Source organism: Oncorhynchus nerka, unplaced genomic scaffold, assembly GCF_034236695.1.
Source record: "Oncorhynchus nerka isolate Pitt River unplaced genomic scaffold, Oner_Uvic_2.0 unplaced_scaffold_728, whole genome shotgun sequence".
NCBI lineage: Eukaryota > Metazoa > Chordata > Actinopteri > Salmoniformes > Salmonidae > Oncorhynchus > Oncorhynchus nerka.
Window position 1 is genome coordinate 6,976 of NW_027040462.1, and position 15,153 is coordinate 22,128.

At 45.2% G+C, this 15,153-nt stretch overlaps 1 pseudogene; it reads left to right on the forward strand.

The window, feature by feature from the left end:
* Window positions 1–3,467: 3,467 nt before the first annotated feature.
* Window positions 3,468–15,153, forward strand: part of LOC115127719 (receptor-type tyrosine-protein phosphatase beta-like) — a 34,944-nt pseudogene continuing 23,258 nt past the window's right edge.

Here is a 15,153-nt window from a genome sequence, read left to right on the forward strand (position 1 = left end):
TGTTCTCAGAGTCTCTACTGGTCTGTTCTCAGAGTCTCTACTGGTCTGTTCTCAGAGTCTCTCTACTGGTCTGTTCTCAGAGTCTCTACTGGTCTGTTCTCAGAGTCTCTCTACTGGTCTGTTCTCAGAGTCTCTCTACTGGTCTGTTCTCAGAGTCTCTCTACTGGTCTATTCTCAGAGTCTCTCTACTGGTCTGTTCTCAGAGTCTCTCTACTGGTCTGTTCTCAGAGTCTCTCTACTGGTCTGTTCTCAGAGTATCTCTACTGGTCTGTTCTCAGAGTATCTCTACTGGTCTGTTCCTAGAGTCTCTCTATTGGTCTGTTCTCAGAGTCTCTCTACTGGTCTGTTCTCAGAGTCTCTCTACTGGTCTGTTCTCATAGTCTCTCTACTGGTCTGTTCTCAGAGTCTCTCTACTGGTCTGTTCTGGTCATAGTTCTATGAAGTGCTGTGTTGTTCTGTTCTGTCCTGGCACCACACCTCTGATGAGGCATAGTGTAACAGTAATGTCATCAGTCTCTGTGTAGTTTAATTTACCACCACACCTCTGATGAGGCATAGTGTAACAGTCCCAGTTATTCCTCTCAGAGAGTAAAGACCTGCAGCTCTGTCTGCTTTCTGTGAAGATCTGCCTGCTGTCATTCCTCTCCTAATGAAACATTGTGTAACAGCGTTGTTCATCAGTCATTCCCCTGGCCTGTCATTCCCCTGACCTGTCATTCCCCTGACCTGTCATTCCCCCTGACCAGTCATTCCCCTGACCAGTCATTCCCTTGGCCTGTCATTCCCCCTGACCGGTCATTCCCCTGACCTGTCATTCCCCCTGACCAGTCATTCCCCTGATCTGTCATTCCCCTGACCTGTCATTCCCCTGACCTGTCATTCCCCCTGACCAGTCATTCCCCTGACCAGTCATTCCCCTGACCTGCCATTCCCCTGACCTGTCATTCCCCTGACCTGTCATTCCCCCTGACCAGTCATTCCCCTGACCTGTCATTCCCCCTGACCAGTCATTCCCCTGACCTGTCATTCCCCTGACCAGTCATTCCCCTGACCTGTCATTCCCCCTGACCAGTCATTCCCCCTGACGTGTCATTCCCCTGACCAGTCATTCCCCTGACCAGTCATTCCCTTGGCCTGTCATTCCCCTGGCCTGTCATTCCCCTGACCTGCCATTCCCCCTGACCAGTCATTCCCCTGACCAGTCATTCCCCTGGCCTGTCATTCCCCTGACCCGTCATTCCCCTGACCAGTCATTCCCCTGACCCGTCATTACCCTGACCAGTCATTCCCCTGACCTGTCATTTTCCTGATCTGTCATTCCCCTGACCAGTCATTCCTATGACCAGTCATTCCTCTGACCAGTCATTCCCCTGACCAGTCATTTTCCTGATCTGTCATTCCTCTGACCAGTCATTCCCCTGACCAGTCATTCCCCTGACCGCTCATTCCCCTGACCGGTCATTCCCCTGGCCTGTCATTCCCCTGACCTGCCATTCCCCTGACCAGTCAGTCCCCTGACCAGTCATTCCCCTGGCCTGTCATTCCCCTGACCTGTCATTCCCCTGGCCGGTCCTTCCCCTGGCCGGTCATTCCCCTGACCGGTCTTTCCCCTGACCGGTCTTTCCCCTGACCGGTCATTCCCCTGACCGGTCATTCCCCTGACCAGTCATTCCCCTGGCCTGTCATTCCCCTGACCGGTCATTCCCCTGACCTGTCATTCCCCTGGCCTACTACATAGTTCTCTGTGTAGTTCTGCACCACTCCTCTGGTGATGATGTTGTCTAACAGTTATTATTTTGGCCATCTAACTTGTCTGTTATGTACCCATTGTTCTGAAAGTGATCCCGCCCTGACATTGTGACTGCTTTTGGATCAAATTTGGCAATATAAACTCAGCAAAAAAATAAACGTCCCTTTTTCAGGACCCTGTCTTTCAAAGATAATTCGTAAAAATCCAAATAACTTCACAGATCTTTGTTGTAAAGGATTTTAGCACTGTTTCCCATGCTTTTTCAATGAACCATAAACAATTCATGAACATACACCTGTGGGATGGTCGTTAAGACACTAACAGCTTACAGACGGTAGGCAATTAAGATCACAATTATGAAAACTTAGGACACTAAAGAGGCCTTTCTACTGACTCTGAAAAACACGAAAAGAAAGATGCGCAGGGTCCCTGCTCATCTGCGTGAACGTGCCTTAGGCATGCTGCAAGGAGGCATGAAGACTGCAGATGTGGCCAGGGCAATAAACTGCAATGTCCGTACTGTGAGACGCCTAAGACAGCGCTACAGGGAGACAGGACAGACAGCTGATCGTCCTTGCACTGGCAGACCACGTGTAACATCACCTGCACAGGATCGGTACATCCGAACATCACACATGTGGGACAGGTAGAGGATGTCAACAACAACTGCCCGAGTTACACCAGGAACGCACAATCCCTCCATCAGTGCTCAGACTGTCCGCAATCGGCTGAAAGAGGCTGTACTGAGGGCTTGTAGGCCTGTTGTAAGGCAGGTCCTCACCAGACATCACCTGCAACAACGTCACCTATGGGCACAAACCCACCGTCGCTGGACCAGACAGGACTGGCAAAAAGTGCTCTTAACTGATGAGTCTCGGTTTGTCTCACCAGGGGTGATGGTCAGATTTGCGTTTATCGTTGAAGGAATGAGCGTTACACCGAGGCCTGTACTCTGGAGCGGGATCGATTTGGAGGTGAAGGGTCCGTCATGGTCTGGGGCGGTGTGTCACATCATCATCGGACTGAGCTTGTTGTCATTGCAGGCAATCTCAACGCTGTGCGTTACAGGGAAGACATCCTCCTTCCTCATGTGGCACCCTTCTTCCAGGCTCATCCTGACATGACCCTCCAGCATGACAATGCCACCAGCCATACTGCTCGTTCTGAGCGTGATTTCCTGCAAGACAGGAATGTCGGTGTTCTGCCATGGCCAGCGTAGAGCCCGGATCTCAATCCCATTGAGCACGTCTGGGTCCTGTTGAGGGGTCCGGTTGGATCAGAGGGTGAGGGCTAGGGCCATTCCCCCCAGAAATGTCCGGGAACTTGCAGGTGCCTTGGTGGAAGAGTGGGGTAACATCTCACAGCAAGAACGGGCAAATCTGGTGCAGTCCATGAGGAGGAGATGCACTGCAGTACTGTTACTTTTGATTTTGACCACCCCCCCTTTGTTCAGGGACACATTATTAAATTTCTGCTAGTCACATGTCTGTGGAACTTGTTCAGTTAATGTCTCAGTTGTTGAATCTTGTTATGTTCATACATATATTTACACATTACTGAAAATAGTTGCGCAGTTGACAGTGAGAGGACATTTCTTTTTTTGCTGAGTTTAGTTGAAAAACGTGTTTGCTTGAATATCAAAACATGTACCTTTATAAGTGAATTGCCAACTTGACTTTTGTTTAATCTTTGCTTGATGTATGGTATCTTGTTTCAGTCACTGACAGCCCATTCTATCGCTCAGGTCCATCGACAGTCAGTGGCCTACAGGTGTCTGGGACATCAGACAGCCTGGGAGTTTCCTGGCAGCCTGGCCCAGGGAGGACTGAGCGCTTCAGGCTATTGCTCACCGACCGAGTGGGTGTGGTGAGGAACCTGACTCTGGAGAGCACCGCTAAAGACTACACTGTCACCGACCTGGTGCCAGGGCGCGTGTATAACATCACCATGGTGACGGAGGCAGGGGGACGCCAGAGTACCACCTCAAGACAAATACAGACGGGTAAGGATTCAGTCTTGAAATGGGATTCATTGGAATGGACTCTCCTTAGATGACATCAGCATCTGTAACAGCGACGTAACATCTATTGTACATAGTCCATCGGTAAATAGCCCACCCAATTTACCTACCTCATCCCCATACTGTTTTTATTTATTTACTTTACTGCTCTTTTGCACACCAGTATCTCTACCTGCACATGACCATCTGATCATTTATCACTCCAGTGTTAATCTGCTAAATTGTAATTATTCGCCTACCTCCTCATGCCTTTTGCACACATTGTATATAGACTCCCCCTTTTTTCTACTGTGTTATTGACTTGTTAATTGTTTACTCCATGTGTAACTCTGTGTTGTCTGTTCACACTGCTATGCTTTATCTTGGCCAGGTCGCAGTTGCAAATGAGAACTTGTTCTCAACTAGCCTACCTGGTTAAATAAAGGTGAAATAAATAAATAAATAAAAACATATTTGTAAGTTAGGATCATCACTATATTTAGATATAAAAATGTCATTATAACTATTAAAGTCATACTGCACCAAATTCCAGGAAAGCGCTTCGGTGATCAGCTATTAATTTTAACCATTGAGCTTCTCACATAGTCATCAGCCCACACGAATAATGGTATAGTGAGAATATGGGAATGTGCCAACCTCTCCTCTGCTCCCTGCATCCTGTGGAGCGTTAGGGTCTGGTATGGACCCAGGGCGCGTCCTGTGGAGTGTATGGGAAAGACTGAGTGTTAGGGTCTGGTATGGACCCAGGGCCCAAGCCTGCTTTCTTTCCCAACAGAGTCCCTCCCCAACCAAGCCTGCTTTCTTTCCCAACAGAGTCCCTCCCCAACCAAGCCTGCTTTCTTTCCCAACAGAGTCCCTCCCCAACCAAGCCTGCTTTCTTTCCTAACAGAGTCCCTACCCAACCAAGCCTGCTTTCTTTCCTAACAGAGTCCCTACCCAACCAAGCCTGCTTTCTTTCCCAACAGAGTCCCTACCCAACCAAGCCTGCTTTCTTTCCTAACAGAGTCCCTCCCCAACCAAGCCTGCTTTCTTTCCCAACAGAGTCCCTACCCAACCAAGCCTGCTTTCTTTCCTAACAGAGTCCCTCCCCAACCAAGCCTGCTTTCTTTCCCAACAGAGTCCCTACCCAACCAAGCCTGCTTTCTTTCCTAACAGAGTCCCTACCCAACCAAGCCTGCTTTCTTTCCCAACAGAGTCCCTACCCAACCAAGCCTGCTTTCTTTCCCAACAGAGTCCCTACCCAACCAAGCCTGCTTTCTTTCCCAACAGCGTCCCTACCCAACCAAGCCTGTGTTACTCTTTAACTGTCCAGGATCGGTGTGAATTTTCCGCAATATATTCAGCCATCGTAAACCTCCGCCTTAGGCCTTAGGCTGACATTATTTATTCGTTTTTATCATCACCATTAGCTGTTTCAGAAGCAGCAGCTACTCTTCCTGGGGTCCACAGAAAACATGAAACACGATAAGTCACAAAACACTGATACACTGATAGACAAGGACAGTCATATGTGACCGAACGGCTTGATTAGGTCTTGCGTAGCAACATTTGAAATTGTGTTTTTTTAATCAAATAAAAAAACTTTGGATAGAAGTAGAGACTCAGAGCTATAAAATGGTATATGTGACACGCCCTGATCTGTTTCACCTGTCTTTGTGCTTGTCTTCACACTGTCACTTCACACGGCCTGCACTTGATTCCTGATAATATCCTGATTTATTATATTTATTATATACAATATTCCTGATAATATCATACACTGAGGTTGAGGAACATTGGGGAAGTAATTCTGCTTTGAAAGTTGATGAACTCTTAATCTCACTTTTGAGAAAATGGCCCTTGAATGTTTTGGTTCACCTACTGGAGAGATCTTCTTTGTCTCCACCCCCATTCATCATTGTTCACACCCTCTTAAGCCTTAGCCCCGCCCATCTCCTTAAGGATTCACATGTGAGGCCATGTATTAAACAAGGCTAAAGGCTGGTTTATACTATGGGTGTAAATTTAATCTGCAGTGCCAGAGTGTGCTCTGGGCATTTGTAAACTCAGAGTGTTGTCAGTTTGTAAACTCAGAGCGTTGTCAGTTTGTAAACGCAGAGCGTTGTCAGTTTGTAAACGCAGAGCGTTGTCAGTTTGTAAACTCAGAGCGTTGTCAGTTTGTAAACGCAGAGCGTTGTCAGTTTGTAAACTCAGAGCGTTGTCAGTTTGTAAACGCAGAGCGTTGTCAGTTTGTAAACGCAGAGCGTTGTCAGTTTGTAAACTCAGAGCGTTGTCAGTTTGTCCGTTTGTAAACTCAGTGTGTTGTCAGTTTGTAAACTCAGAGCGTTGTCAGTTTGTCCGTTTGTAAACTCAGTGTGTTGTCAGTTTGTAAACTCAGAGCGTTGTCAGTTTGTAAACTCAGAGCGTTGTCAGTTTGTAAACGCAGAGCGTTGTCAGTTTGTAAACTCAGAGCGCTGCCAGTTTGTCAGTTTGTAAACTCAGTGTGTTGTCAGTTTGTAAACTCAGAGCGTTGTCAGTTTGTAAACACAGAGTGTTGTCAGTTTGTAAACTCAGAGCGTTGTCAGATTGTCCGTTTGTAAACTCAGTGTGTTGTCAAATTGTAAACTCGGTGTGTTGTCAGATTGTAAACTCAGTGTGTTGTCAGATTGTAAACTCGGTGTGTTGTCAGATTGTAAACTCGGTGTGTTGTCAGATTGTAAACTCAGTGTGTTGTCAGATTGTCTGTTTGTAAACTCAGTGTGTTGTCAGATTGTAAACTCGGTGTGTTGTCAGATTGTAAACTCAGTGTGTTGTCAGATTGTCTGTTTGTAAACTCAGTGTGTTGTCAGATTGTAAACTCGGTGTGTTGTCAGATTGTAAACTCAGTGTGTTGTCAGAATGTCTGTTTGTAAACTCAGTGTGTTGTCAGATTGTAAACTCGGTGTGTTGTCAGATTGTAAACTCAGTGTGTTGTCAGATTGTCTGTTTGTAAACTCAGTGTGTTGTCAGATTGTCAGTTTGTAAACTCAGAGTGTTGTCAGATTGTCCGTTTGTACATTCAGAGCGTTTTCGCACTCGGAGCGTTCAGAGCGCACACTGGACGCTCTGGCCGAGGAGTAGGGTTGTTCTGACCTCACAACGACAGTCATGCACCCAAGCTAACTGGTTAATGTTGGCTGGCTTGCTAGCTACTTCCAGTACAATTGAGCAAACACCTCACTCTGACCATTTTACTCGCCCTAGCAGAGCTGGTTAGGCTGTTTTCATGTTATCCAAAGTGGAGACTGCAACTGTTCTGCTGGCAACAATTTAATTACGCTTTTTAGCCAACGTTTACTGACACCGGCAATATTCATCGGTGTTTGTAAATTCGTCAGTGAGCTTTGGCACACAGACGAGAGTGCTCTGAAATCAGAGTAGATATCCAGAACTCAGAGCGTTGTCAGTTTGTAAACTCAGAGCGTTGTCAGTTTGTAAACTCAGAGCGTTGTCAGTTTGTCCGTTTGTAAACTCAGTGTGTTGTCAGAATGTCTGTTTGTAAACTCAGTGTGTTGTCAGATTGTAAACTCGGTGTGTTGTCAGATTGTAAACTCAGTGTGTTGTCAGTTTGTCCGTTTGTAAACTCAGTGTGTTGTCAGTTTGTAAACTCAGTGTGTTGTCAGAATGTCTGTTTGTAAACTCAGAGCGTTGTCAGTTTGTAAACGCAGAGCGTTGTCAGTTTGTAAACTCAGAGCGTTGTCAGTTTGTCCGTTTGTAAACTCAGAGCGTTGTCAGTTTGTAAACTCAGAGCATTGTCAGTTTGTAAACTCAGAGCGTTGTCAGTTTGTAAACTCAGAGCGTTGTCAGTTTGTAAACGCAGAGCGTTGTCAGTTTGTAAACTCAGAGCGTTGTCAGTTTGTAAACGCAGAGCGTTGTCAGTTTGTAAACTCAGAGCGTTGTCAGTTTGTAAACAGTGTGTTGTCAGAGCATTGTCAGTTTGTAAACTCAGAGCGTTCAGTTTCAGTTTGTCAGATTGTCGTTTGTAAACTCAGAGCGTTGTCAGTTTGTAAACACAGAGCGTTGTCAGTTTGTAAACTCAGAGTGTTGTCAGATTGTCTGTTTGTAAACTCAGTGTGTTGTCAGATTGTCTGTTTGTAAACTCAGTGTGTTGTCAGATTGTAAACTCAGTGTGTTGTCAGATTGTCTGTTTGTAAACTCAGAGTGTTGTCAGATTGTCAGTTTGTAAACTCAGAGTGTTGTCAGATTGTAAACTCAGTGTGTTGTCAGATTGTCTGTTTGTAAACTCAGTGTGTTGTCAGATTGTAAACTCGGTGTGTTGTCAGATTGTCAGATTGTAAACTCAGTGTGTTGTCAGATTGTCTGTTTGTAAACTCAGAGTGTTGTCAGATTGTCAGTTTGTAAACTCAGAGTGTGTTGTCAGATTGTCAGATTGTTTGTAAACTCAGAGTGTTGTCAGATTGTCAGTTTGTAAACTCAGTGTGTTGTCAAATTGTAAACTCGGTGTGTTGTCAGATTGTAAACTCGGTGTGTTGTCAGATTGTAAACTCGGTGTGTTGTCAGATTGTAAACTCAGTGTGTTGTCAGATTGTCTGTTTGTAAACTCAGTGTGTTGTCAGATTGTAAACTCGGTGTGTTGTCAGATTGTAAACTCAGTGTGTTGTCAGATTGTCAGTTTGTAAATTCAGTGTGTTGTCAGATTGTAAACTCGGTGTGTTGTCAGATTATAAACTCAGTGTGTTGTCAGAATGTCTGTTTGTAAACTCAGTGTGTTGTCAGATTGTAAACTCGGTGTGTTGTCAGATTGTAAACTCAGTGTGTTGTCAGATTGTCTGTTTGTAAACTCAGTTTGTAAACTCAGTGTTGTCAGATTGTAAACTCAGTGTGTTGTCAGATTGTCTGTTTGTAACTCAGTGTCCAAAGTGGAGTTGTCAGATTGTCAGTTTGTAAACTCAGAGCGTTGTCAGTTTGTAAACTCAGAGCGTTGTCAGTTTTGTCAGAACTCAGTGTGTTGTCAGTTTGTAAACAGATTGTAAACTCGTTGTCAGTGTTGGTTGTTCAGTTTGACCTCACAGAAGTCTCGTTGTCAGTTTGTAAACCCAAGTGTTGTAAGAGCGTTGTCAGTTTACTCAGTTTGTAAACTCAGATGTGTTGTCAGTTTGTGCTTGTAAACTCAGTGTGTTGTCAGTTTGTAAACTCAGAGCGTTGTCAGTTTGTACAGAGCGTTGTCAGTTTGTAAACTGAGCAAACACTCAGTGTGTTGTCACCATTGTTTGTAAACTCAGTGTGTTGTCAGTTGTAAACTCAGAGTGTTGCTGGTAAACTAGGCTGTTTTCATGTTATCCAAAGTGGAGACTGCACTCACTGTTCTGCAGATTGTCTGTTTGGCAGTGTGTTGTCAGATTGTAAACTCAGTGTGTTGTCAGATTTCAGATTGTAAACTCAGTGTGTTTCAGATTGTCTGTTTGTAAACTCAGAGTGTTGTCAGATTGTCAGTTTGTACTGACAGACCGTTTTGCAATATTCATCAGTTTGTAAACTCAGTGTGTTGTAAATTCAGTGTGTTGTCAGATTGAGCTTTGGCACACAGTAAACTCAGTGTGTTGTCAGATTGCTGTTTGTAAACTCAGTGTGTTGTCATACTCCATTGTAAACTCAGTGTGTTGTCAGAAGTTTTACCAGCTAAACTCGTCTCAGTGTGTTGTCAGATTGTAAAGTTGTCAGATTGTAAACTCAGTGTGTTGTGACATCAGTGTGTTGTCAGATTGTCAGTTTTAAACTCAGTGTGTTGTCAGATTGTCTGTTTGTAAACTCAGTGTGTTGTCAGATTGTAAACTCGTGTGTTCAGATTGTAAACTCAGTGTGTTGTCAGATTGTCCGTTTGTAAACTCAGTGTGTTGTCAGTTTGTAAACTCAGGCGGTCTTTTCAGTTTGTGTCAGAGCGTTTCAGACAGTTTGTAAACTCAGAGCGTTGTAGCTAAACTAAGACGTTGTCATGTAAACTCACGATCCCAACTCAGATTGTAAATCGGTGTGTTGTCAGATTTACTCGGTGTGTTGTCAGATTGTAAACTCAGTGTGTTGTCAGATTGTCTGTTTGTAAACTCATCTGTCAGATAAGCTCGGTGTGTTGTCAGATTGTAAACTCAGTGTGTTGTCAGATTGTCTGTTTGTAAACTCAGTGTGTTGTCAGATAAACCCAGATTGTAAACTCATCAGAATGTCTGTTTGTAAACTCAGTGTGTTGTCAGATGAATCTGTGTGTTGCAGATAGCTAGCTGTCAGATTATCTGTTTGTAAACAATGAACCAGTGTTGATCCCAACTCATAACTGGTTACTACCCTGTCATGAATCTGCAGTTAATGTTGGCTGGCTTGCTAGCTAAACAATGAACCCACTCTGACCATTTTACTCGCCTAGCAGAGCTGGTTAGGCTGGTTTCATGTTATCCAAAGTGGAGACTGCAACTGTTCTGCCAATTTGAACGTTTACTGACACCGGCAATAGCGGTGTTTGTAAATTCGTCAGTGAGCTTTGGCACACAGATTTGAGTGCTCTGAAATCAGATAGATATCCAGAGCGAATTTTACCAGCTCATCTATCGACAGTTGTCGCAGTGACATCATGAACATTCTATTGAAATGAAGTGGGGTCTTGTGTTTGCAGATAGCTAGCTAGCTAAACAATGAACCACGATCCCAACTCATAACGTTACTACCCTGCATGAATCTGCAGGTAGCTAGCTAGCTAAACAATGAACCACGATCCCAACTCATAACGTTATTACCCTGCATGAATCTGCAGGTAGCTAGCTAGCTAAACAATGAACCACGATCCCAACTCATAACGTTACTACCCTGCATGAATCTGCAGATAGCTAGCTAGCTAAACAATGAACCACGATCCCAACTCATAACATTACTACCCTGCATGAATCTGCAGATAGCTAGCTAGCTAAACAATGAACCACGATCCCAACTCATAACGTTACTACCCTGCATGCATCTGCAGGTAGCTAGCTAGCTAAACAATGAACCACGATCCCAACTCATAACGTTACTACCCTGCATGCATCTGCAGGTAGCTAGCTAGCTAAACAATGAACCACGATCCCAACTCATAACGTTACTACCCTGCATGAATCTGCAGGTAGCTAGCTAGCTAAACAATGAACCACGATCCCAACTCATAACGTTACTACCCTGCATTAATCTGCAGGTAGCTAGCTAGCTAAACAATGAACCACGATCCCAACTCATAACGTTACTACCCTGCATTAATCTGCAGGTAGCTAGCTAGCTAAACAATGAACCACGATCCCAACTCATAACGTTACTACCCTGCATGAACTGCAGGTAGCTAGCTAGCTAAACAATGAACCACGATCCCAACTCATAACGTTACTACCCTGCATGCATCTGCAGGTAGCTAACCAACCAGGTTCAACGTTAGCTAGTTCACATTAGACTATATTTTATTTCTGTTTTTGCTATTTGCTGAGACGGGCTCCATCAAGATTGGAGAAGTGGTTTACCCACACATCTCTCTTTTGGACAGATAATTCTTCGTGTTGTTGTTTGTTTAGTGTTTTCCAATTTTCCCAGAAGTGGTTAGAGTCTATGGATTCTTCAATTACATTGAGCTGATTTCTGACATGCTGTTCCTTCTTTTTCCGTGGTGTATTTCTGTATTGTTTTAATGATTCACCATAGTGAAGGTGTAGGATCAAGTTTTCTGGGTCTCTGTTTTGGGTTGGGCAGGTTTCTCAATTTTCTGTCTTAGGTTTTTGCATTATTCATCAAACCATTTTTCATTGTTGTTCATTTTCTTATTTTCCTGTTTGACATTTTTTTTTTGATAGGGAAGCTGAGAGGTCAAATATACTGTTTAGGTTTTCTACTAATAGTGAAGTTTACACCTTCACTATTACAGTGAAACATTTTGTCCAAGAAGTTGTCTAAAAGGGATTGAATTTATCTCTCTCCCTCCCTCTCTCCCTCTCCCTCCCCCTCTCTCTTCCTCTCCCTTCCCCTCTCTCCCCGCTCTCTCCCCTCTATCTCTCCCTCCCTCCCTCTTGCTCTCTCTCTCCCGCTATCTTTCTCTACCCCCCTCTCTCTCTCCCTCTCTCTCTCCTCTCTCTCCCTCCCCTGTCTCTCTCCCCTCTCTCCCCTCCCTCTCTGTCTTCCTCCCCCTCTATCGCTCTCCCTCTCCCTCCCACCCTTCCCTCTCTATCCTCCCCTCCCTCCCCTCTTCTCCCCTCTCTCCCTCCCGCTACACCCTCTCTCTCCTCCCCTCTCTCTTCCTCTCTAGTGCCCTATGCCGTCTCCAACCTGAAGCTAGAGAACAATAACACCCAGGACAGTTTGAGGGCATCATGGAGTCAACCCCAGGGTGATGTGGACTCTATAGTGGTGACCCTGTCCTCGTCTGGAACCACCCCTCTGGAGAAGACCCTGTCATCTGACACCACAAAGGCCCACTTCCACCAGCTGACACCCGGACGGACCTATCAGGTTTCTGTCGCCACCAAGAGCGGAGAGCTCTCCAACCAATCAACTGCCTCGGCTAACACAGGTGACAGTAGGCGTAACCAGGAAAACATCATGTAGACCAGGACAAACTCTGTGTCGTGGTCAGGAAAACGTCTTGTAAACCAGGACAAACTCTGTGTCGTGGTCAGGAAAACATAATGTAGACCAGGACAAACTCTGTGTCGTGGTCAGGAAAACATCATGTAGACCAGGACAAACTCTGTGTTGTGGTCAGGAAAACGTCTTGTCTCTGGTCCAACATGCTAACAATTAGTGTTCTCAGAAACACACTGAAGCCTTTAGTTTGTTGAGAGGAACACTCTTCCTGTTGAAGAGGGCCTCTGCTATTAAAGCCAAGAGGATAAAGGAGGGGGTGAGATGGTAATTCTCCTCAAGTGGGACTGTTTCATTTAAACACTCTGTTATTAAGGGTTCAGCAAGAGCTCGTTGAGTGTCTCGATGATGTCTAAGATCATAACTATGTGATTACTATTCATGGATTAATCAAGTGGAATTAGAATTAGTCCATTGTGTTGTCGTGTTAAGGCGCCTGCATGCTTCCCAGCAAAAACAGTTTAGAAGAGTTCCTTCATTTATTATGATGACATTTGGTGATGTTTTGTTCTTAGGTGAGGGACTTTGTTTTTAGGTGAGGGGTTTTGTTTTTAGATGAGGGGTTTTGTTTTTAGGTGAGGGGTTTTGTTTTTAATAAGGGACGTTGTTTTTAGGTGAGGGGTTTTGTTTTTAGGTGAGGGGTTTTGTTCTTAGGTGAAGGATTTGTTCTTAGGTGAAGGATTTGTTCTTAGGTGAAGGATTTGTTCTTAGGTGAGGGATTTGTTCTTAGGTGAAGGATTTGTTCTTATGTGAGGGATTTGTTCTTAGGTGAGGGGTTTTGTTCTTAGGTGAAGGATTTGTTCTTAGGTGAAGGATTTGTTCTTAGGGGAGGGATTTGTTCTTAGGTGAGGGGTTTGTTCTTAGGTGAAGGATTTGTTCTTATGTGAGGGATTTGTTCTTAGGTGAGGGGTTTTGTTCTTAGGTGAGGGTTTTGTTCTTATGTGAGGGATTTGTTCTTAGGTGAGGGTTTTGTTCTCAGGTGAGGGTTTTGTTTTTAGGTGAGGGTTTTGTTCTCAGGTGAGGGGTTTTGTTCTTAGGTGAGGGTTTTGTTCTTATGTGAGGGTTTTGTTCTCAGGTGAGGGGTTTTGTTCTCAGGTGAGGGTTTTGTTCTCAGGTGAGGGGTTTTGTTCTCAGGTGAGGGTTTTGTTCTTAGGTGAGGGTTTTGTTCTCAGGTGAGTGGTTTTGTTCTTAGGTGAGGGCTTTTGTTCTTAGGCGAGGGTTTTGTTCTCAGGTGAGGGTTTTGTTCTCAGGTGAGGTTTTGATCTTAGGTGAGGGTTTTCAGGTGTTTTGGCACCACATGTTTGTTCTGGAGGACGACGACGAGTTATGGACTTTCACTATCGACGTCGGCCTCCAGAACAAACATGTGGTGCCAAAACACCTGAAAAACCCTGGTGATTGGTCAACAGCAGGGATTCTTCAATAAAGTCTTTGTTGTCATTCAAAGATAATTATTTTAGATTATTTTAGACTATATACAGCGTCTCAAAATGGACAAACAGGTACTGTACTTCTCAAGGAAAGTCAGAGACCTTTTAACCAAAGGTTTTTTAAGGGATTATGCGAGCAGGTTTGTTCGGAAAGGCGCCAGCCCGAACTGAAGCATGCTGACGCCTTAAGGGTTCTTACTTCCTGCCTTTTGAGAGCTGCTAATATGAATGAACAACATGAAATACTCCAGACTGTGCCTTTAACTGGTCTTTCTTCTTCTCTCCGTCCCAGTCCCAGGTAAAGTGTCCCAACTCTCTATGGAGGCGCTGGATGACTCCAACTCTCTGAAGGCGATGTGGGCTCCCCCTGGTGGAGACTGGGATAAGTACAGGGTGCTGCTGTTAAATGGGACCCAGACTCTGGATAACAGGACCGTGGAGAAAGGGGTGGTGGAGTACACCTTCTCTGGCCTGGGACTGGTTCCTGGGAGGACCTACAGGGCTGGGGTCATGGTGGAGAGCACTGGGGAGCAAGGCACTGTGGAGTACTGCCACAGAGGAATAGGTAGGCTACACAACAACATAATGGAGTAGGAGAAAGTACTGGCATCAGTAAGAATGATAAGAGAACTCATGACATCATCATGACTCTTCATCTCATTGTTCTCTCTATTTCTGCAAACCTTCTTTCTCCCCTTCTCTCTTTCCCTTAATCTCTCTCTCTCTCTCTCTCTCTCTCTCTCTCTCTCTCTCTCTCTCTCTCTCTCTCCCTCTTCCCTCTCTCTCTCTCTCTCTCTCTCTCTCTCTCTCTCCCTCTTCCCTCCTCTCTCTCTCTCTCTCTCTCTCTCTCTCTCTCCTCCCTCTCTCTCTCTCAGCTCCTAAGCCTGTCTCAGAGCTCCATATCCGCCATGCTGACGAGACCTCCCTCAGCGCCCTGTGGAGTCACGCCCCCAACTCAGCCAGGGACGGCTACGCCGTGGAGCTCCGCCATGGCAATGCCACGGTTGCCACGAGAGACCTGACCCGTGACATGAGGGAGTGCACCTTCAACGTGCTCATGCCTGGACGTGTGTTCACCATTACCGTGACAACCAAGAGCGGGGAGCTCAACAGCTCTGTGTCGGTGCTAGGGAGGACAGGTGAGAGGGTTTCTATAGCACCTGTATGGATATTTATACACAACACACTAAAACAGAGGGACTGTCTCTTTGTAGCTGAGGTCATCTCTATGGTAACACTGTATTTATCCAATCAGACTTTGAGGCAGCATGTACAGGGGTGTTTTTTACTTTGTCTCAGTTTATTTTCTTCACAAAATGGAGTCTTCAGAT